General features: G+C 44.0%; 1 protein-coding gene and 1 long non-coding RNA gene across 10 annotated transcripts in view; one reads left to right on the top strand and one right to left on the bottom strand.

Moving 5' to 3' along the window:
- LOC129021652 (uncharacterized) overlaps positions 1 to 5,299 on the bottom strand; it is a 31,329-nt gene extending 26,030 nt beyond the window's left edge. For all 3 annotated transcript variants that reach the window (XR_008496104.1, XR_008496105.1, XR_008496106.1), the window contains exon 1: positions 4,872 to 5,299. This is a non-coding gene — a long non-coding RNA (uncharacterized LOC129021652). The remainder of the gene's footprint in view (positions 1 to 4,871) is intronic.
- The window catches only part of ZNF217 (zinc finger protein 217), a 38,040-nt gene continuing 18,936 nt past the window's right edge, over positions 3,417 to 22,520 (top strand). For 2 of the 7 annotated variants that reach the window (XM_063659415.1, XM_054467386.2), the window contains exon 1: positions 14,942 to 15,168. The gene's annotated coding sequence lies outside the window, so the exon portion shown is untranslated. Of the gene's footprint in view, positions 3,620 to 4,937; positions 5,029 to 11,638; positions 11,712 to 14,512; positions 14,533 to 14,941; positions 15,534 to 16,487; positions 16,741 to 22,520 lie in introns of those variants that run through there. The other 5 variants (XM_063659413.1, XM_063659418.1, XM_063659416.1 and 2 more) reach the window with 4 other exon arrangements.

The raw sequence follows: 22,520 nt of genomic DNA, 5'->3' as shown, positions 1-22,520 counted from the left end.
AGCATTTAGGCTGGATTCTATGCAAACAGAACACAATAGAATACACTGGCAATGAGGGGTGCCCTTGTGTTCCAGATAATAGAAGCTTTGAATTCTTATACCCTAAAATTTTAGTGTTTCTGTAATGGATCTACAGTGTTTTGCTGCACAACTTGAAAACTAAGACAGACATACAAAAGCTTAGAAAAGGAAAAAGGAAAAAAAGTCTAGAAATTTTTTTTTTTGAGTCTTGCTCTGTCACCCAGGCTGGAGTGCAATGGTGCGATCTTGGCTCACTGCAACCTCCACCTCCTGGGTTCAAGCGATTCTCCTGCCTCAGCCTCCTGAGTAGCTGGAATTACATACAGGCGCCTGCCACCATGCCCGGCTAATTTTTGTATTTTTAGTAGAGATGGGGTTTCACCATGTTGGCCAGGCTGGTCTTGAACTCCTTACCTCAGGTGATCCGCCTGCCTCAGCCTCCCAAAGTACTGAGATTACAGGCGTGAGCCACCGCGCCCAGCTACATTTCTTTAAAACCTCTGAAGTTAAAAGTAAATAACTGTTACAATGGTTACATCCAATATTTACAAGTAGAATGTGTTTCCTGAGAATTCGCCCTTTCATTTAAGTTTGCAGTAGTGCTGCCACCACGTTTTCACACGTGATCAAATGTATCCCATTGGAAAACCATGTAATCTTGTTTGGAAATCCTCCTCAGGCTTTGGCATCCTGTAGGAGTTCTGCCAGAGAACTTTAATCCAAATCATAAACTTAAGTCATAGGTACTAAAAAAGAAACTTCTGGTCTAGGACTTTGAATCTTTTGACTGTTAATAATAAAGAAAGCTGTATTTTGTTTTGTTTAAAAAACAGAGATGACTGGTGGTGGTGGTGGCCGTGGGGGTGTGTGTGGGGGTGGTGGGGGCTGTGGGGGTGTGTGCTGCTCACGCCTGTAATCCCAGCAATTTGGGAGTTTTAGGTGGGCAGGTCACTTGAGGTCAGGAGATCGAGAACAGCCTGGCCAACATGGTGAAACCTCATCTCTACTAAAAATACAAAAATTAGCCAAGCGTGGTGGTGCACGCCTGTAGTCCCAGCTACTCGGGAGGCTGAGACATGAGAATTGCTTCAATCCGGGACAGGGAGGTTGCAGTGAGCCGAGATCATTCCACTGCACTGCAGCCTGGGCGACAGAGTGAGATTCTGTCTTAAAAAAAAAAAAAAAAAAAAAGAAAGATTAAAAATAGAGATGGGGGGTCTCACTATGTTGTTCAGGCTGGTCTCAAACTCCTGGGCTCAAGTGATCCTCCCGCCTTGGCCTCCCAAAGTGAAAGCTGTATTTTCAAGTTGGTCAAGTGTTCACCTACTCTGCCACCAACTGTGATTTCAGTATATACAGACATCCATAAAGTCTGGAAACAAAGCATCTACGTCATTACAAACATCTTCAATGTGTAAAAATTAGAATACATACAATTGGATAGAGTATAATAGAATAAAGTAGGATAAAACAAAACAAAGTAAAATGAAATAAATTAAATAACACTGTGTCTCCAGACTTCATGAAAATCTTTTACGTGAACTTGAGGATGTACCGAGCCAGTGGAGTAGCTGGATGAAATGGGAACTCCACTGCAGGAAGTGGTGCTTTTCTGATGCTGCTAATTAAGGAATGTGGAACCCTTCTTTCTGAGTCAGCTTGGCGGTATGTAGAATTCTGTCCCGCTTAGTGCTTACGTGATTATTGCATGAAACTTTAGAAATAAACCAGAGTATCTTGCCACTTAACACTTAAGAGGCAAGAGGTGGTGTGTGTGTGTGTGTTTTTAAATGGTTCCTAATCTTTAAAATGGTTAGTTGCAGCTGGCCTTTTTATCAGCTGATCGTATTTACAGCAGTCTCAGATGGCACGGTGCCGTCCCAAAAGATTTGGACCATTTAGAAGCTCACATTTTAAGGTACACAGGCTTATCATAGAATTCTGAGGATTCACTAGAATTACACGGCAAGAAAAACTTTTCTGTGGAACTGTTTACTATTCTTATTTTTAATTTCTTTTTGGTAAAATAAATGTTAATTTATTTCAAAGCTAATATAAGTATATTATGAAAAATAGAGAAAAATAGAAAGTAGAAAAAGGGTCGTACATATTCCATTATTGAAAAACAAACATTAAAAATTTTTTTAAATATAACCCATCATAGGATTAAGGGTAAAAAAAGAAAAAAAGAAACAATTTTAATAAAAATTTTGAAATGTAGGCAAAAGTAGAGAGAATAATAAAAATAGTATAATGAGTAACCCCCATACCTGAGGCCCAGTTCTAGTTTCTTTTTTTTTTTTTTGGGACGGAGTCTCGCTCTGTTGCCCAGGCTGGAGTGCAGTGGCGTGATCTCAGCTCACTGCAATCTCTGCCTTCGGGGTTCACGCCATTCTCCTCAGCCTCCTGAATAGCTGGGACTACAGGCGCCCACCACCACGCCCGGCTAATTTTTTGTATTTTTAGTAGAGATGGGGTTTCACCGTGTTAGCCAGGATGGTCTCGATATCCCGACCTCGTGATCCACCTGCCTCGGCCTCCCAAAGTGCTGGGATTACAGGCATGAGCCACTGTGCCCGGCCAAGTTCTAGTTTCAAGATGTTAACCACCTTTGGTTCAATTCTCTTGTTTTTTAATTTACTAAAGTATTATAAATTCTCATATGTCATGTCATTCTTCTATATGCTTCAGTATACATCTTTAAATATATATATATACATATTCTGTGATAATCCGTGCCATTATCACAGCTAATGAAATAAAGTTTTTTTGTTTTCATATAATATTCAGTCTGTACTAAAATTTTTCTGATAAAATCAATTTTAATATTTTTATGTATATTGCATCCTTTTTTCGTTACTGATAAAAAAATTAGAGTTCATTAAAAATACAACTTTGCATCTCGGTTTTTTCATTTGCTACTATAAATATTTCCCAATGGCCTATTTTTCAAAACTAATTTTAAAATGGCTGTGTGTAATCGTGTGGGGATACCTAACTTGGATGACTAACCACTCCTTTATTTGTGTGCCTCCACACATGCATGGAGAGTGAACGTATATTGCTCTCCCGCTCGTAGTGAATCTTGTTACCACGAAGATCTTTGTTCCTAACACCTTTTCCTACATTAGGGCTGTTTCCTTAGGATTGATTCCAGGAGTGTTATTGCTGCATCCAAATGTATGAACATTTGTAAGGCCCTTGACTTGTCTCATTGAGTTGTTTACAAAAGGACTGTACCAATTTACACTTCCACTTACAAAGGATGAGAGAGCCTCTATTAAAATGTTTAAAGGCCGGGCTTTTCAGAGCTCTTATAAATCATTGGCTGGCTATAAGAGGCTGACTTAGGTTTGTCATATGGTCATAGTCATCTCAAAATAAATAAATACGCATTTTCTATAGCTATAAAAACATGGCATGCGCAGACTGCCAAACAACCACAAAGTAACTTTGATTAAAGGAGGAAACTGGTCTACTTGTTGAAAATGTGGTAATGAGATAGTTTCCACCCAGCCGGGAAGCGCGGCCCGGAGGGGGAGGGGAGCCTGCATTTCTTCATGCCTCTACCCATCCTGAAGAAGGTAGAAAGGAACAGGTCAGCGTTCTCTTCGTTTACTTTGTAATTTTTTTAAAGGTGAATATTTAATTTGTTTCCATATGCCTGAGTTGATGATGCCAAAATACGGTTGAAAACTAGCAGAAAACTTCTCGTGGCAAGGGTTTCCTGTAAACAAACCCCACAGTACTGGGTAAGAGAGGATTAGGGCAGAGCCATTTTAGCTGCGACTCCAAATTCTATTTTGTTTCCTTGGGGACATGCTGTTTTTATTTGTGGGCTTCAAATAAAACTGCTGCAGAAACCGTTTATTTCTGTTCAGAGCATTCTTATTTTCTTTAAGGAATATATCATATCAGTTACAAATCTTTGTAGAAAATTCAGCTGTATTGGTTTGGAGAAGTTTATGTGTCAGTTTTTTTTTTTTGAGTCAAGAAGAAAGGAAAAACTCAACTACTGTTATGTTTATATGAGGACAAAAAAAAAAAAAGAGAAGGAAGTTGATAAGAAAATACTTAGCAAGACAGTCTTTAAAATCCAGCATGTGAATTTTTAATTCCTCCCTCCTTTCCTTTTTTAAGAAACAGAACAGGAAAGATGGTCTTATTATCCTTGTTCGCATTTCACTGTTTTCACCCCACTCAACCAGGACGAAGTCATTCCTCAAAGCAAGTAGGAACAAAACATAATCTCTTAAGATATTTTTAAGAGGACATGCTGACTTGGTCTTTGTTAAAAAAAAAAAAAAAAAGTCAACAAAATGTGCTAACCACATTAAAAAAAAGTTGTTAAAGGAGCCAAAGGGATTAGCCCTCATTGAAGGGCTGTATGAGAACAGGCAGCCTTCCGGGGCGAATCCTGGCTAACGTCATTTTGGCGGACGTTTATTGCGTATCGCCATGTGCCAGGCACCGTTTTCAGGCTTCATGGTGATGAGGGCATTTAACTCTCGGAACCCACCCATTCTGCAGGTGAGGCTGGGAAGAAGGTGAGGCCAAGGCCCGGGTCTCCCAGCGGTTAAGGGCGGCGGCAGGATTTGAATCCAGGCGGTCTCTGGAGACTGGGTTCTGAGAAAACCCGCTGTGTAAGTGATGGGGGACCGCTTTAAGCCCTCCGCTGGAAGCGGTGAAGCAGCTTTGGGCCAACTCAGTTCCAAGCGCCAGTGTAGACGCGTGGCTTCAGTTTGTCCTGTACGCCAGTCAGGGGTGTGGCTCTGACCCTAATCTCATCTCCGGCCTTCCCCGGTCTCAGCGCCCTGTTGGGAGGGTGTGGTTGGGGAGGACACACCTACCTGGAGCTCGTCGGTTTCACCTTCTCTGCGGAGGGGTCGTCCGCAGTTGCCTCTCTTTCCTCCTAGGCCTGCCTCGACCTCCACTTTGGAGAAGATGCCCCAGGAACACTGAAGGGCCGGTCGTCTCCCACCTTCTATGAGGATTGCCCAGCTCAAGGTATACTCCTCAAAGAATTCCACTTGCTTTGTCTACACTGGGCGATCTAGCTGATGATTGAGCGACTCAGGTTCTGTAGGAGACGGATCCGGGTTCAGATTTGATCTCTTCCTTTCCTGCTCTGAACACCCTCCGGTGTAAGCGCCCCTGGCAGGTCCCTGCGCGGGTGAAGGACGCGTCTGTGGGTGTCCGCCCTGGTGTGCAGAGCGGGCAGGTTCTGCGGCCGCGGGCGGTGGTCGTGATCATAACGGCATGACTTAATGGAGCGCTGTGTGCCACCCCCCGACTTCCCCCACCCCGCGCCCGTTATTACCACGAGTGAGGTCTTGCTTATTGCTCCCAAATTCACTTGTCAGCGAGTACCATTTTTTAGATTTTATTTTTATATTTTAATTAATTAATTAATTAATTATTGAGACGGACGGAGTCTTGCTCTGTCGCCCAGGCTGGAGTGCAGTGGCACCATCTCACTGCAGCCTCCACTTCCCGGGTTCAAGCGATTCTCCTACCTCAGCCTCTCGAGTAGCTACGATTACAGGCACAGGCCGCAAAGCCTGGCTGATTTTTTGTATTTTTAGTAGAGACGGGGTTTCTCCTGACCTCAGGTGATCCGCCCTGTCTGCCTCAGCCTCCCAAAGTGCTGGGATTACAGGTGTGAGCCACCGCACCCGACTATTTTTTAATTTAATTTAACTTTTTGACATGGAGTCTCAAATACAAAAAAATAATTTTTGTATTTTTAGTAGAGACAGGGTTTCACCATGCTGGCCAGCCTGGGCTTGAACTCCTGACTTCAAGTGATCCACCCACCTTGGTCTCCCAAAGTGCTGGGATTACAGGCGTGAGCCACCATGCCTGGCATATATATATATATATATATATATATATATATTTTTTTTTTTTTTTTCTGAGCCACCGCACCCAGCCTATTAATTTTTATTCTTTTTTTTTTTTTTTTTTTAATAAATTGAGATGGGGTCTCACTATGTTGCCAGGGCTGGTCTTGAACTCCTGGACTCAAGCAATCCTCCTGCCTCGGGCTCCCAAAGTGCTAGGATTACAGGCTTCAGCCACCATGCCTGGCTCATTTTTGTATTTTTTGTAGAGATGGCGAAGAGGGGTCTCGCTATGCTGCCCAGATTGGTCTCGAACTCCTGAGCTCAAGCGACCTGCCCACCTCGGCCTCCCAAAGTGCTAGGATTACAAACGGGAGACACCGCGCCCAGCCGTTAGGGAGTTCTATTATCCCCATCTGTAAAATGGGGAAAATGGAGTCAAAGAGAATTCAAAGGAAGTCCCAAAGCAGCACAGCTGGGGAATCGAGTTTTGGTTTGAACCCAGAGAGCCATTTTCAAGAGCTGAGCCCTGACCTGCTGCGGGGGTCACCGCTCCTAGGTGCCACTTTGTACTCTGGGAGACTTGGATTCTAACTCTGCTGGGGGATCTCAAAATGGAGGATGGTGTGCTTGCCCCAGAGTCAATGCCTAATCAGTGATTGTTATTATTATTCTGTTTTCCTAAGGCCAAGGTCAACCACTTAGGACAGAAAAGAATGGTATGAGTCAGCATGGCTTTTGGCATTGGATCTGGGCTAGAATCCCACTTTCTTCTAGCTGTAGATCTTCAAGTAAGAGAATTAAGTCAGAAAGTTAACCTCAGGCCCCAGTTTCCTCATCTGCAAATGGATTTAAGCATGAAGGTTATCAGGAGAACTAAGTAACACCATAATATAAATCAGCTTTGGAGCTGAGAGTGGCACATAGCGGGGGTGCAGTAAATCATTTTGTTTTTCCCCTTTTATTATCATTATTATTTTGAGGCACAGTCTGTTGCCCAGGCTGGAGTGCAGTGGCTCCATCTCTGCTTACTGCAACTTCCGTCTCCGGGGTTCAAGCGATTCTCCTGCCTCAGTCTCCCGAGGAGCTGGGATTACAGACATGTACCACCATGCCCGGCTAATTTTTGTACTTCTAGTAGAAACAGGGTTTCACCATGTTGGCCAGGCTAGTCTGGAATTCCTGACCTCACGTGATCCTCCTGCCTCTGCCTCCCAAAGTGCTGGCTTCCCACCGAGCCTGGTCTGTTTTTCCCCTTCTTATCCCTCCTCTTCTCCTCCCTGTTCTTCTTATTCATTTATTTTATTTTTTGAGACTGTCGGCCAGGCTGGAGTGCAGTGGCACGAACACTGCTCACTGCAGCCTCGACCTCTTGGGCTCAAATTATCTTCCCATCTCAGCCTCCTGAGTAGCTGGGATTATAGGCGTGTGCCACCAAGCCCGGCAAATTTTTATTTTATTTTATTTAAGACAGTTTCACTCTTTTTGCCTAGGCTGGAGTGCAATGGCATGATCTTGGCTCACTGCAACCTCTGCCTCCTGGGTTCAAGTGATCTCCTGTCTCAGACTCTTGAGTAGCTGGGATTACAGGTGCCTGCCACCACTCCTGGCTAATTTTGTAATAATTTTTGTATTTTGTAGAGACAGGGTTTCGCCACATTGCCCAGGCTGGTCTTGAACTCTCAGGTTTAGGTGAGCGCCTCGGCCTCCCAAAGTGCTGGGATTATAGGCATGAGCCACCATGCCTGGTTTCCCTTTCAAAAGCGATTTCAGCTGGGCGTGGTGACTCATGCCTATAATCCCACCATTTTGGGAGGCCAAGGCGGGCGGATCACCTGAGGTTAGGAGTTCGAGACCAGCCTGGCCAACATGGCGAAACCCTGTTTCTACTAAAAATACAAAAAATTAGCCGGGCATGTTGGCGGGCGCCTGTGATCCCAGCTACTCAGGAGGCTGAGGCAGGAGAATTGCTTGAACCCGGGAGGTGGAGGCTGCAGTGAGCCGAGGTTGCGTCATTGCACTACAGCCTGGGCAATAAGAGCAAAACTCCGTCTCAAAAAAAAAAAAAACCAAAAAAGATTTACAGTCTGTTACAGTCTGGTGAAGAAGAGGGTCCTGAATACAGGTATACCAAGAACTCAGGGGAGTGACACGGGAGGAAACTAGCCCTCAGGCAACCAAGTGAAACACTGTATTGCTGTTCCAGAATGTGGGGAGGGGAGGACAGTGGGTGCAGAGGTTTCAACCTTGCCCCAGAGCCACACATAACTGGTAAACATCCTGGAAATAGGGGGTCAAGAAATATGCATCAGTGTCAATTCTTAGAATTGAGGAAATTTAGGTTGGTGATAAAGGGGGAGTCTGACCTTGGGTTCAACTGGTGCATTGGCTTCATTGTAGTCGGGAAAGTAGGGAAACAAATTGTTAGCTGTGTGACCTCAGGCAGGTTACTTAATGATCCTGAGCCTTAGTTTTCTCTTTTCTCTCCTTTTTTTTTTTTTTTTTTTTTGAGACAGGGTGTCACTCTGTCGCCCAGGCTGGAGTGCAGTGGCGCGATCGCAGCTCACTGCAACCTCTGCCTCCCTTTGTATTTTTAGTAGAGACAGGGTTTCACCATGTTGGTCAGGCTGGTCTCGAACTGCTGAACTCGTGATCCACCCACCTCGGCCTCCCAAAGTGCTGGGATTACAGGCGTGAGCCACCGCACCCGTCAGGACTCCAACTTCTTACAGTTTCATGTCCTCTTTGTTAAACCAGGATGGGGTCTTTTGGGAGACAGTAATATCTCTTGGGAAAGAAACACTTACTTGACGTTCAATGGTTCTTTTGGTTTTATTTCCATTTCCTTTAGTGGCTTCCCAGTGCTCTTGGAATAAATCCCAGAGTCTTAGCATGGCCCACCAGATCTTGACAGCCATGTTCTCAGGACTTTTGTTTTGTTTTGTTGTTGTTGTCTTTTGTTTCATTGTTGTTTTCTGAGACAGGATCTTACTCTGTTGCCCAGGCTGAGTACAGTGGCACAATCTCAGCTTATTGCAGCCTCAGCCTCCCTGGCTCAGGTCATCCTCCCACCTCATCCTCCTGAGTAGATGGGAGTATAGGCACACAACGGCTAATTTTTTATTTTTTTGTAGACATGGGGTCTCGCTATGTTGCCCGGGCTGGTCTCAAACACCTGGACTCAATCAGTCCTCCCAACTCTCACTCCCAAAGTGCTGGAATTATGAATTACAGACGTGAGCCATCTCGCAAGCCATCTCGCCCAGCCGGGAACTTTGTTTTTATTCTAAGACGCATGAGGGCTGTGTTATCGGGAATTTGTTTTTATTCTAAGACGCATGAGGGCTATGACATAACCAGACGACGACTTTTGAAAAGGTCAATTGTGGCCGCTTAGAATGGGACGGTCTACATTTCTGCCCTGTAAACACAGGGACCTTCCATGTAGAGACGAAATCAGCAGTTGGAAATGTGTTTTGGGAGTTGAGGGGAAGAGTTTCAGGTGGGAAATATGGACATTTAGGAGCTTTCCAAATATTGATGGCATGTTGAACCTTCGGACTGGATAAAATCACATGAGTAAGAAAGTGTTGCTAGCATTGGGCCCTGGGCATGTCAGCACCTGGAAGTCAAGGAACAGAGTCTAAAGACGGAGCCAAGGGGACTAGGAGGGAGCAAACAGCGAGGACTGATGGAGATCAGGAGGGCATGGGGACCCAACTGCAAGGCAGGAAAGAGCTCTTTCAAGTGTTGCAGATGTGGCAAATACTAGGGAACAGAGAACTGATCACTGATAATCCTGCTGCAACGAGAGTCAAATCCCCGGTCTTCACACGGGCCTGCCTTGATTTCTTGCTCCTCTGTCCCTACCTTGTCTTCATTCCATGGCCCCCAGACACACTGGCTGCCTTCCAGTTCTTTCTCCAAGCTTGGCTCTCTTCCTCTTTGGTCCTTCTCACCTTCTGTTCCCTCTGAATGAATGGAACACTCCTCCCCATCCTGGTATGATTTGCCACCTGACTTCCTGGGAGGTCTCTGCTCCTCAGGGAGCCTCAGTCTAAAACAGCAGGCTTTTCCCCTCTCCTATGACCCAGTCCCAGTAGGTTGCAAATATAACTACCGGTGTGTTGTCTGCTTCCCTCAAGAAGATAAGCCCCAATGGGACAAGGAATTCATTTGTTTTGCTTACTGTTCTATCTCCCATGCCTAGAACGGTGCCAGGGCCCCCAAAACTCTAGGCTCACAAGCTTTGTAGTGTGTCTCATTTCATTCTCCAGAGTCTTGAAGAAATGTGACTATTACTTATATAAGTAACACAAACAATTATTATAATTGTCTTCTTCATCATTCCCCTTTTATAGATAAGGAAACTGAAACCTGAGAGAGATTAAATAATATTCTAGGATTATGCAGCTCTCCAGAGGTAGAATCTGAGTATCTGAGCCCAAGTTATTGGAGAGAAGATGTTCATAACCAGGGCACTATGTCAGAGCCTCCCCCTCCCAGGGAACTAGGGGTTTTAAACCACTCTCAGAAAGAATAGAAGCCAAGTTCTTGAAGAGAATGAGAAAGGAGGTGCTGGGCAAGGGGAACCCCAGGGCTGAAGGTTCTAGGTCAGAGAGAAGGCTGGAGTTTAGATGCCTCAGTGAAGGGCTTGCTAGGACTTGAGGCTGGAGTTAGGCAGGGACCAGATCTGCAGAGCTGGTGGGGGGAGCTGTGGAGTTTTTTTTCCCTCAAGGCAATAGGAAGCCATTAAGGGGTGGTGAATTTATCTGATATCCACGGTAAAAGTCTTTTTGGGTAAAAGTCTTGGATTATAGGTAAAGAAAGCATTAAGGGAAACCTAGAAAGGAAGAAGTTTGGAGAAACCTGCATATACAATACTGTCTCTGTCTGGAGGAGAACATGTGATGGAGCTGACACCCTTTCTTCCCTTGCATTTGGGTCCCCATGCTCTCCTGAGGTCCCTCAGACCTGACTGCCTGCTCCCTCTCAGTCCCCTTTGCTCTCTTTCTCTTCTCCTTGACTTCCAGGCGCTGAACCACCCAAGGGCCCAATACTAGCACCTCTTTCGGGCGATTTTATCCAGTCTGATGGCTCAACATGCCATCAGTATTTGGAAAGCTCCTAAATGTACATAATTCTCACCGGGAACTCTCCCTTCCCAACACATTTCCAACAGCAGACTCTGCGTTCACGTGCATGGCACCTGCCAGTGGTACCTGGTGTAGGCTTTTGTTAGAGATAAAGATAAATGGACACCATTAAGACATATGAAGGTTTGCTGACGGATGCAAGGTCTGTGTACAGTGGAGTAGATGGAGATGAAATTATCCTGATTAGATTTTAAGATTTTGGCTTGAGATTATAATGATGATTGAATTTCAATAATGTTAGTTACCTTCTTCTTCCCCTCCGTCCCTCATTCCAAAGCTTCCTGTTTGGAATATCTAATGAAGGCAGAAAACTTTAAAGAGGTGTTCCCAGTGTTGTGTTTTGTGTGCAATTTTTAAGAGAGTTTACATTAACATTTTGAGTGAAGGTAATTTCAGAAAACTATCCAGAATATTAGAGGAGTCATGAGTTGTGCTTGCAATGGGGGAGAGCACTCATCGAATAGGACAAATCCAGTTAAAAAATGCTGTCAACCTCATCAAGATTGACTAATCCAATCAAGTTGGGAGGGTACTGAAACCTTTATTTAAATTAAGCCTTATTCTTGACCCCTCCCTTTTTGCTGTGCTTATAAAAACCAGCAATCACATCTCTTCCAGTATTGTTCGGAGCCAGGTAGAGTGAAGTCCTACAGAGTTATCAGGTTCCAGACCCTGCCTTCTCTTCTGAAAGGTAAGTTCTGCTATATATATCTCTCTCTCTATTTTTTATCGTATATTATTGTGATACTTTACAGAAGAGTGACTTGCATGGGATCAAGAAACTTAATAGAAAAGAGCAATGTAGTGCTCCTTTGAGCTGTTTGTTATTCCTACTTACTTTAGTGCATTTAGTCTTGTACAAAGGGCTGTCCCTGTTTCCTTCTCAAATGTCCTTTGTAGTTCGCAGATGCTGGCAGGTTTGCCTAACTTTTTCATGTTCTTTTCCTGCTAACTCCTCACTGCAGTTTTTCAGGTTTTCCTGCTCTGAACACTGAATTCTTTTACGTCCCGTATCTATGTTGGCTCTGTTTCAGCTCCAGGGATTTACACACAGTTTCCAAATAGTTTTTCTATAATAGTTCCACAGTAAAATCAAGTCTTGTGAAATAAGAAGATCATACCTCATTCTGTTCTTCTAATTAAGGCTGAGTCTCAAAAGAGGATTCCAGTAAGTGTTAAATACAGCAAATCAAAAGTTTTGGGTTTTTTTTCTTTTTTTTTTTTTTTTTGTTATGTTACTAGATCTGAGCATGCTGTGACTGGCAGGATCTGGATAGAAAATCAGATGTTGGCTAAACGAAGAGGCCTTATATCACTAGGATTAAATTAGAGATAATGGTGTGATTTTATAAGCGCATACTAGGAAATATGTCTTAAGGAGGGCCTGTTTGGATAATTGTGAAAAATGAGGTGTAGCTGATGTTTGCTGCATTGAAACAAGGTGAAGTGGGGCTTTTCTGCCCCTTCTCCAAGTACCATGTGCAGAGCTTTTTTTTTGGTTCCCTTCTTTGTTTTTTTTGCTGGCATCTAGTAGCACCTGACTCCTTTAGAGATGGCCTAGGCAGGGAGTGATGGCGAAGCTGGATTTCTTGTGGGTGGAGCTAAGCATAGGAAGACCAATGTTCACTTCGTGCAGTATGAGTTCCTAGCTTTTATTACAAAACCAAATGTTTCCAGTGTTCTCCTGTTACTTTTGGAGTTTCCATATTTTAATTGTTTGAACTACACATGCTTTCCAAATAAATGGGAAGTATGAGTCTCACATTCTAAGGGAAAAATGTGTCTCAGGGAAGCCCTCCCGGGCGAATTCAGATCCCTCTATGTCCTTCTGAAAACACAGTATGTATTTGCAACCCAGCAGTCAGTCACTGGCAGAATTTTGCAACGATTTCCCAGTTTCGTTGGCACGACTCCAGGACAAGGTTCTTTGTAATTCTTTGCTCAAACATAAGGAGGATCACATATAAATAAAACTCTCAGCAGACAGATCAGTGAATATAATCATCTTTCAATTTTAAAAGCTACAACATAATAAGGCGCTCTCTTTTTTTTTTTTGAGGGAGGCGGCGAAACAGTAACAAATCATGATGCTATAATGTGAAGAAAGTGGTAACTTTGGAGGGCACAGGGGGAAAACAAGCACAACCGTTTTTGCTCAGAAAACAATTCAGTAGCAACAAGGTCTGAGAGCCAGGAATCTCCTTGTTCTTACTGAAACGATTATTTGTCAAAATATTTGATTGTTTCCCTATTCCCCCTGAAAAGTTTGGACTTCTCTTTTTGCTCGATTTTGACACTAGAATTTTTAACTATCAGTGCTATTGTGTTTACAGCATTCAAGGTCTCAGAGTTCAAAGGTTATCCATTAACATGTAGAATGAGGCTACACTTAAGGCTCAACCTGGTTCCACTTGTTCATAGTTTCTTTGTTGTGTAGCAAGGCTCATAGTCATTTGTTTTCATAAAGTTAAATGAAGTTTCTTGTTTATGAAGTGTTTTTGGACTGTGTTTTAGAATGTGACAATAAGATTAAAACATATATTTTTGAAGGAAGGTATTCATCTTTTGTCAGAAAAGGAATCCTAATACTAAAAGTGATCAATATCAGTGGACTTGAGTGAAAAAAAATTCACCCAATTTAGTTTTTTAGTGCTGGCCTAAGAATCTACTGGCACTGCTAATTAATTGTGAGTAATTGATTCGCTTCCTTTTTAAAAAAGACTAACCAGACCATATGTGGGGTTAGTAGTTATATATAAAATGACAGCAAAACATGACCCTTGGCAAATTCTTCCCCTTTGCTGAGCTGTCTTCTCAAATTCCTTTTCCTATTTATTAAGATTGCATTGCTTACCGGCTCCGTATCGTTTCTGTAGTGCGTTCTTTTGATTTAGAAAATAGATATTTTAAATGCTTTTCTTGATGTGTTTTAAAGTTTTTTCATTTTGGATATGCCGAAGGCCAGTAAAAACAAATACTTGGCTATTTTGTTGGTAGCGACTTGCATAGATCCATTTCACATTTGCATTAGTTTGCATTTTGGGGTAGAAAAATTGTGGATGTGCTTGTTATGTCTATGGTTCCTCGAGGCTTACTTAAAATGGGGAAATATCACAGGCCTTAGGAATCAGGATCTTTTTTTGTCCTTTTTTTCACTAAGGAAAAAAAAACAGTTGGGAAACGCTTTAAATGAGTTGTGCGTAGGGAGGAGGGGAAAGGGTAGCGGTTTTTTATTTTTTTTTTGTCCCCACTTTTTTTGTCCCCGGTTTCCTCCAAATGGATTTCTATCAAAACCAAGTAGATTCTTGGAACCTAGGCTAAGTTTAGAAATCTCAAGTTAGAATAGCGCAAGCCCAGCCCTTTCAGAAAAAAAAAAATCAGAACAATTAAATAGCTTTCTGAAGATACTCATTTAAAAACTGTTTATCTTCTCGACCTTCCTCACGCTTGAAGAAAATATGAGGTGTTTTTCGCGCACAGCTGCCTTCTAACCCGCGAGCAACGGCGTTAAGGTTTTTGTTTGTAATTCGGGGTGACCCAGGGGTTCGGGCCGCGGGCCCCTCCCCTCGCCCGGGCACACCTTGCAGAGGAGGGGGCGGAGGGGACGGAGCCCGGGTCTGCGCCTGCGCACACCCTCGCGGCAACCCCCCCCTCCCCGGGTACCTGTCACGGCTACCGCCGCGGCGCGCGCCCGCCACGTTAAGCCGGATGGCGGGAGGAGGGGTGCGGGGCGGGGGGCGCGGGAAGGGTGGCACGGCGCGCGCGTGCGCGGGAGTCGCCGGGCGAGAACTGTGAGTGCGCGTGCTCGCCGCTCGCTCGCGTCCCGGAGGCGGAGTCTGCGGCGGGGGGCGGAGCGGGGGCGCGCCTATGCTAGTCACGTGGGCGCTGGGGCGGGGCAGGGGCGGGGCCGGGCGGCCGGTGAAGGCAGTGGGCGGGGCGTCTCTGAGCGGCGGGGCCGAGGGAGGGCGCAACAGCTGCTCCCTGAACACTTTCTGACCCAACAGTCCCCCAGCGCCGGACGCGCCGCGCCCCGGCGGCTCTAGGGACCCCCCGCGCCTGCACTGTCCCCGCGCGGACGAGTAGGGGGCGCCCGCGTCTTTGCCCCCCGTGCGCACCCCCGCCCCGCTCACCTTAGCCCCGCGCCCGAGGTGAGCCCGGCCCCTAAATCCTCCGGGCGGGGGCGGGGGTGGGGGTGGGGGACGCTCCTTTTTTATTGGGGGGGGTTCTTGGAGGCGCGAAGGCGCTAGGCGCCTCAGCGGATGGCTGCACCCCTCGCCCGGGGCTCCCCGTGTCTTTTGGGGGGCCGGGTGCGGGCGCGGAATCCGGGAGGTGTCCGCACAAAAGGCCGAGAGAAACTCCGCGACGCCTCCTTGCCTCCCTCCCTCCCTCCGCCCTCCCCGCCCCCTCCCCTCCGCGCCCGCTCCTCCTCATTCAAACCCGGCCGGCCCGAGTGGTGTCAGCTCAGTCCCGGCCGCCGCCGCGCGAGGAAATGGCCGAGGAGCCGGAGCCGCAGGTAAAGGGGGCGCGCCCCCCGCCCGCGCCAGCCGGGGCGCCCGCCCGGTCCTGCGGAGGCTCCCGCGCCGCCCCCGAGGCGCCCGGCTCTCGTTGTCTTGTCCCCCCCGCTCCAGGATGACCCCAGTTCCCCGTCTCAGCTTTCTATCCGCTCCTCTAGGGCGCCCCCTCCCCAGCCGGCTCCTGCGCTTCCGCCCGCGGGAAGGTGCGGGCGATCCCGGGCTGTATCCGCTCTTGGCCGTCACACTCACGCTGCACGATTCAGAAGGGCTTGGGGTGCGGGGTTCCCTGAATCTCCGCCGGGAGCGGGGGTCCGGGGCTCTGCGGGGGTGGGCGGTGGGGGGCTGTTTCGAAAAGTTGGGTCGCCCCGTGGGGTGGGTCTCCCAATTTGCCCAGTCGGCCCTTGGGGCGCGGGCGGAGGGGGGACGTCGGCGTGGGGTCCCCCGCGATGCCCTGGGAAGGGTCGGGGCAAATTGGAAACGGCCAAAACAATGCGTCCGGACGGGCATCCCCCGTAAACAATGGCCGGGACGGTCCACACGGGCTGGGCGGAGGGCGCGTCTAAGGGACCGCGGGAGGGGCTGGGCCTCGCCGCGGACCCCGACGCGCGCCCCGTGACTCCCTCGGGTGCCCAAAAATCTGTCCCCGGGAGTCCCGGGGCGCCTGCTCATTCCTGAGCAGGGATGCACGGGGCTGTGTTTCCTGGATGTGTGCGATAAGGTGGCTTTTTTTTTCCTCCTCTAATTTTAAAGATTTTTTTTTTAAGTCTTAATGTTCTGTAAACACTTAAAGAATATCTTTACAACTCAATTCTAGTGGAACACCCAAAGCCAGCTGGAAGCAGAACTGGGAACTCTAAAGAGCAGGAAGGATTGAAATGCTAGCCCAAAAGTGCTGCTGCTTTTTTTTTCTTTCTTTCTTTTTTTTTTTTTTAAGGGAAGTTTCTGCCAGTAGGTGCCGAGTGGTGAAACCGCTCAGTTTCAGGCACAGCCCTCTTGTCTCTCGATTTGGCCCCGACTGCGAGCCGGACGGGATGGTGGAGGGGCGGAGGGCGCTGCTGGGGGCCCGGGAGGCTGGATTTGGGGCTGCCTGGGCGGTCCCGCCCGAGGGGCAAGACCCGGCACGCGGGGCGCGCGCCGGAACCTGGGTCCCGGGGATTTGAGAAGAGGTTCAGGGCCCCGGTTGGAACCCACATTTTGGGATTCTGGGTAGGGCCATCGAAGACGGGAAGGCGCATTCTTGGGCGGGTGGGGGTGGGGTGAGCAGGCGGGGAGTTTTCCGCCAGGTTTAGTTACAGGAGCTAGAAAAGGCCACTTCTGGGACCCTGGCATCCGGGCCACCCTGAGAGCCCCAGAAACTTTTTTTTCTTTTTCTTCCCCCCCTACCCCCCAGAAAAGGATAGTCATTTCAGGTTTAAGGCTTTGGTGTATTGTGCCACTTCGAAATTCCTTGAGCCTCAGTTTATCTTCCTGAATCAGCGTATGGGGCTTGGAGCGTTGAACATTCCTAAACACGGAGGAAGTAAATGGCGGTTGCAGTGGTCCACTGGCCGGTTTGGGGGTCCTGTATTATTGGCCACTCTGTGTCCTACAGCGTAGCTAGGTTTCTTAGTTTTCTAGATCGTTTGGAAGCATTAAGCTGTATGTTTTAAGAAGCCTAGGTCTGATTTAGTTCAGGTTGATTCAATTATGTCTTCATCGCTTTTGAGTTGGTTGAATGACTTGACATGAGATTAAGCTCAACAAAAGAAAAGGCGAGGTAGCAACAGCTGCCGTCCAGGCCTGGCCACTAGGTAGGGGTCTTAGGAGGCCTTTTACCTTTTCTTTGTATGTGTCAAGAAGGACATTTACAATGTTCTTATTTTACTGTACTTCTTTCCCCTGAAGTGGATGTTCTTTCTTGATTGATATCAAACAAGACTTAAAATGCTAAGTTTTATGATAGACAATGAGTAATAGATGTAGTTTCTGAAAGCCTTTATGTGTCTGCAGTGACAAGTGCAGAGGAATAACCTCATTGCTTTTTGTCTGAAAATATAACAGGCAAGCCACTAGTTTGTGCTTACTTAATGTGTGCTAAGAACTTTTAAGGTGTGTCCTTAATGGTAGATAACTTTTTTTCCTTCTGAGAAGTCATATTTATTTTAGATATTGTTTTGTTCAGTGTTCTAGAGACTAATAGTGTTTCGTTTTGTTTCTTAACCCTGATGTTGCTGCCATTTTTAATCGGTTATATTTAAATTCAAGAGGCAGTGACTTATCTAAAATTCAGTTGTCAGTAGTTACAAGGCAGATTTATCATTTATTTTAATTGTTAGAATAGGATTAATAATCTGTTTGGAATTTTAATTATTTGGCGTGATGAGGAAAGCTAGTCCTTTAGAATTGTGTCTTTATTTGCCTACAGAAGGAGGAAGTAGAGGACAAGATATGACTTCTATGGGTGAAGGACACACACTTTTTTCTTTAGTGGCCCACTTCTTTTAATCCTTTTGTCTTCACAACACTTTTCTAACGCTTTGCAGTTTGACCTTTGCTGTTTTTTAATAACTTGTGAGATCGAAGTTTAGCAGTTGTGTTGGGTTCCTATTCCCTTTCACTTCTTACTCAAAAAAAGGAACTAATACACCACTTAGAAAAAATTTGTAGAAAACTTTTCTCCCCTTTACCCTGAGGAATCTATTTTGGTAACCGGTCAAAATTTTTTTCCAGGTAGTAGGGGAGGAAGGAGGAGCAGCGAAGGTTTTGACTTTGACTGCCTTTACTTTTTTAAGGTGGGGGTAGATTTGCATTTTCTTTGTGAGCCTCCATTTTTGGCAGGAAAACTTCAGGGAGGAGTAGGAGCCCCTAATCCCCTTCCAGTGGACTTGTTTTGGAGGAAATCTGAAAATAAGACTTAATCATCAAGTCACTTATAAACTGATGAAATAATTAAGGAATATAATGGCCTGGCAATGACTAAGTCCTTCTATCTCCTCATTGCAGATACATGCTAATCACTTTTTTCTCTCTTGACAACATTTATTATGAAATGGCATGTTTTCGCCACAGCAGGGTAGCCATTTCCCAACCCTGGAGCACTCTTAATTCTGAGATGCCTGATTAGAGCCTCAGGGGTCCCAAAAGATGTGCTGTTTTCCCACTTTATAAAATTACATTCTTTTCTCACAGTTGTCACAAACATGATATTGGTTGATAAGAACTTTGGAGTAGTTTTAATGACTCTTGACTGCCTAAAAGATGCCACTTTAAAAAAGGAGCTACTTTTAGCTGACTCTATTTGAAAGTAAATGATTGGACCCTTTTTATGTTTTATATGAAGCTTTGTTTCCATTTGCTTAAAAAAAAATTCAAATTGTCCCATCTCCTGTATGCCCATATGGCCTGTATGTTATAGATTTTGAGGTTGCTGGGTATGATTTGTTTTAAATGGTTCCTTCCTAATTTCCCATTTCAGTTTAATCCCTGAGCAGAATGTTTAATGAATGAATTGGGAAGGTGAAGCTGAAGGACTGAGCAATGGCTGTTTTCAAGCCTTAGAATTAGAAAGTAGGAATGAAAAACATGAGACAGTTGCATAAACTGAGTATTCCACTAATAAAATAAACGTAATAAGATTTTAAATAGTTACTATAATTGAAATCTAAAAACAGAATAGTTTTTAGATTACTGGGATATTAAAAAATAAAAACCTGAAAGGTATTTACAGAACAGCTACCAAAATGGAATTAAAGGAATCTCAATCTTGTTAAATATTCTAAAGAGTGAAGGGTTTGGTTACAGCATGTAAATTAAACTTGAGACAATGGCGGGTGGGGGGGTCTTGATGCGCACACCTCTTCTCCAGATTCTGCGGGGGGGAGGGGTGTTAAAATTTAAATGCACATGGAAGAAAAGAAATTTATTACACAAAAACGGCAGGAAATTTCTTAAATTCGGGTGAAGGAAGCCTGATTATTGAATATCACTTAATGGCCTCATTTTAGAGGCAGTATAAAAACTTTTCTGAAATGCTGATGTTTTTGGAGTAAGGTGAACTGGGTTATTTTTCCCCAACCAGTAATAACAGACAAATTTGCAGTAGTATCTGGGGCAAAGGTTTTTGAATTTAGACCACGAGGAGAGATAGAAATCTGACTTTAAGGAAGTGGAAGAACAGGGACCATTCTTTCCTAAAATCTGCAGCTCATGATGACATGCTCAATTCTTGTACACATCTATCTTCCAGATAAATAGGGGGGAAGCCCCCGCTAGCCAGCTGCCGCCACGTATTACCCTTTTATATTTAACGTTGGAATGCTTTCCATTTGAACATTTGTTGACTGACTGTTCTGAACATCTCCATTACTTCCTGCCCAGGGTATCAGCATAACTGAGTTACTGGAAATTTGGGGACAGTTTGGTAATTTTATGATAAAGTTGAGAAATAAAATTACTAAACCTGAAAAGACAGCTGAAGAAGTTGTATGTGAGAGTTAGTTGGATTCCTTACTTAGCCTTTGTTCTTATTAAGCTTTACAAAACTTGTTTCTGACCTCCACATGACTGTACTTCCTATAGAAAAGCTCCCCCAGACTCAGAAGCTAGGTTTTTAACGGATTCGTGTAGTGTTTCTGTATTGGTGTTCCATTATTTTCTGGTGTGTCTGGAAACCTTTGGAATTGAAAATGTAGTAAAATGGACTGGAAATGTAGACTCTAGACATTTCTTGAATCAGAAATAATTAGAAATAATAGTTACTTTTACTTCTACCTCTATCAAATAAGGATAACATAAAGCATCTCAGTTATACTGAAGGAAGTATTTTTCTTCTTTTGTAATCAATATAGAGTTTTTCTTCAGTTTATAAATCTACTGAACAATGATTGTATTATTAATTGAAAGGAGACTTTTCCCCTTGATTTTGAAAGCAAACAGGTAACTGGAAAGAGCCAGATATATAACTTTAGTATGTAGTCAGCAAAAGATAGGATGGGGAGGGGAATATTTAAATCTTGCAAAAGAACAATCTTATGCCTTAAAAGGCATTGCCTAAGCTTGTATTTAACTAGGTTACTTGAATTGTGTTTAATTCAGAGCGCTCATTGGAAAAAGTGGTATGGTGTAGTGGTCTGGTAGTGGGCATAGTTATTTGTGTGTGTGTATATATATAGATAGATGTGTGTATACACACGTTCGGTGTTTTCATTGCAGAGAGTTAGTGCAGGTAAAGATAGAACAAGTTTATTAACAGTTAATTAATTTGCTGAAATCTTTTTTTGGTGCAGTTAGGCCTGTCAAATTTTTACAGATATTTAAGGTTGTATTGGTTAAGTAGTAGTAAAAGGAGAAAGAGATAGCAATGCTTAATCTTGCTTAAAGTTTTTAAAAATTCACTTTCCTTATATTATAACTTTTTTTCAGATCAGGATATTTTTAAAAACCACTTTGCGGATGACAGTATCTGTTAATATTGAAACTAAAACTAGTATTTTATACTTTAGTATGTTCTTACTAAGATCCCTTAACTGACCTTAACTGATTTAGGATGAATTCAGGCAGTTTCTAGTTAATGACACTCAAATATGCTATATGATTATATTTTTATAGTACTTTGGTCTCTAATCGTATTTAAAATTGGTAATTTATGAACAGTTTCAGCAAAATGAAATTATTTCCTTTACAAGCATCCCAAGTTGAAGAGTTTAGGTTGTAACCTTAAATATAAACTTTGAATATTCCAATCTTTTTCTTTCGCTTAACTTGGAAGCATCTTTCCACAGCTAAATTAGGAAAGTTGGGTTGACCATTTAGCCTCATGGGTGTGACCCCTAGTAATTTCCTTGAAACAGTGTTGAAGAATTTAGAGCATTAAAAATAAAAAAACCTGTAGCTTTTTGATTTTTAGTAGATGGCTATGCAGAGTTTTCTCCACTTGTCAGATTAAGAAAAAATACTGTGTGTAAAAGACAGGAAAAACTTTCAGAGAAAATGTAAACTTCTAGCCAGGTCTTGAAGATAATTTTGTAGTTTTCAGGGTACAAATGCATTGGCCAGAGAATAGCAATTTAAGTTGAATTTTTTAATAACTCCTTATTTGGACACCTCGGTAAGGGGAAAAAGTAGCTTTATTAGCAGTATGACAAATTGTGTATAAATATAATTTTTCTGTGTTTTTGAGGACTTTGAATACCTTATTGCTTCATATTATGGTAGATACATATTCCATATCAACAATGTAAGATAACCTGTTAAGCAGAAGAAACAAAGAGGCTGTGCTGTTTCTAACAGTTTGACTACATCAGGATGTAAAGAAAAATATTCCCAAGTTACAGTAATTGTCAGCAAAGTGGCTGTTGTACCTAGTTAGTTGTACTTAAGCACAGATTGCTGTGCTTTTTATTAAGCGGTGTCCGATGTGTCCTATTTGCTGATTTCAAGAGCTACAGGTAGTGGTAGAATTCATAGTAGCTTAGTCACGAATCAGTGTGTAATCAGTGACCTAAAGAACATCACACTTCTATTCCAGCCTTTTCTAGCAATATGGTTCCTACTGGATTTCAAAGATTATGCTCTGGTAAATTTTAAAAGTATCTACTTAAATAATCCCAACAGAAGTTTCTTTCAAAATATGGCTATACTCAATAGCCCACTTGCCTTAGGTGTTAGGGGGTATATGAGTTAAGTTCTGTTGTTTACCTGAGTAAAGATTTTAAAATGTTTTTAAACATTGGAAAACATTTTTGTGAAGTACTTTTCAGTAAGCTTAGCGTGTTCATAATGCTCACTTTCTTGCAAGCTAGAAGCATTTAGATTATAGTGTTGGATTATAATATCCTCCTTTTCCCCTCCAGTTCTTTGTCGAGAAAGACAATTTACTTTATCAGCAGTGCCATCGGTTTACTGCTGCCTTCTGTGTGCAGGAGTGTGGAGAGCTGGAGGCTTCTGGGAAGGCTTGTGTTTGTGCACACACCCCATTCAATTGGAATGGTGATTTGCTGTTAGTAGAT

Source organism: Pongo pygmaeus, chromosome 21 (assembly GCF_028885625.2).
Source record: "Pongo pygmaeus isolate AG05252 chromosome 21, NHGRI_mPonPyg2-v2.0_pri, whole genome shotgun sequence".
Lineage (NCBI taxonomy): Eukaryota > Metazoa > Chordata > Mammalia > Primates > Hominidae > Pongo > Pongo pygmaeus.
This window is presented reverse-complemented; position numbering and strand designations above follow the sequence as displayed.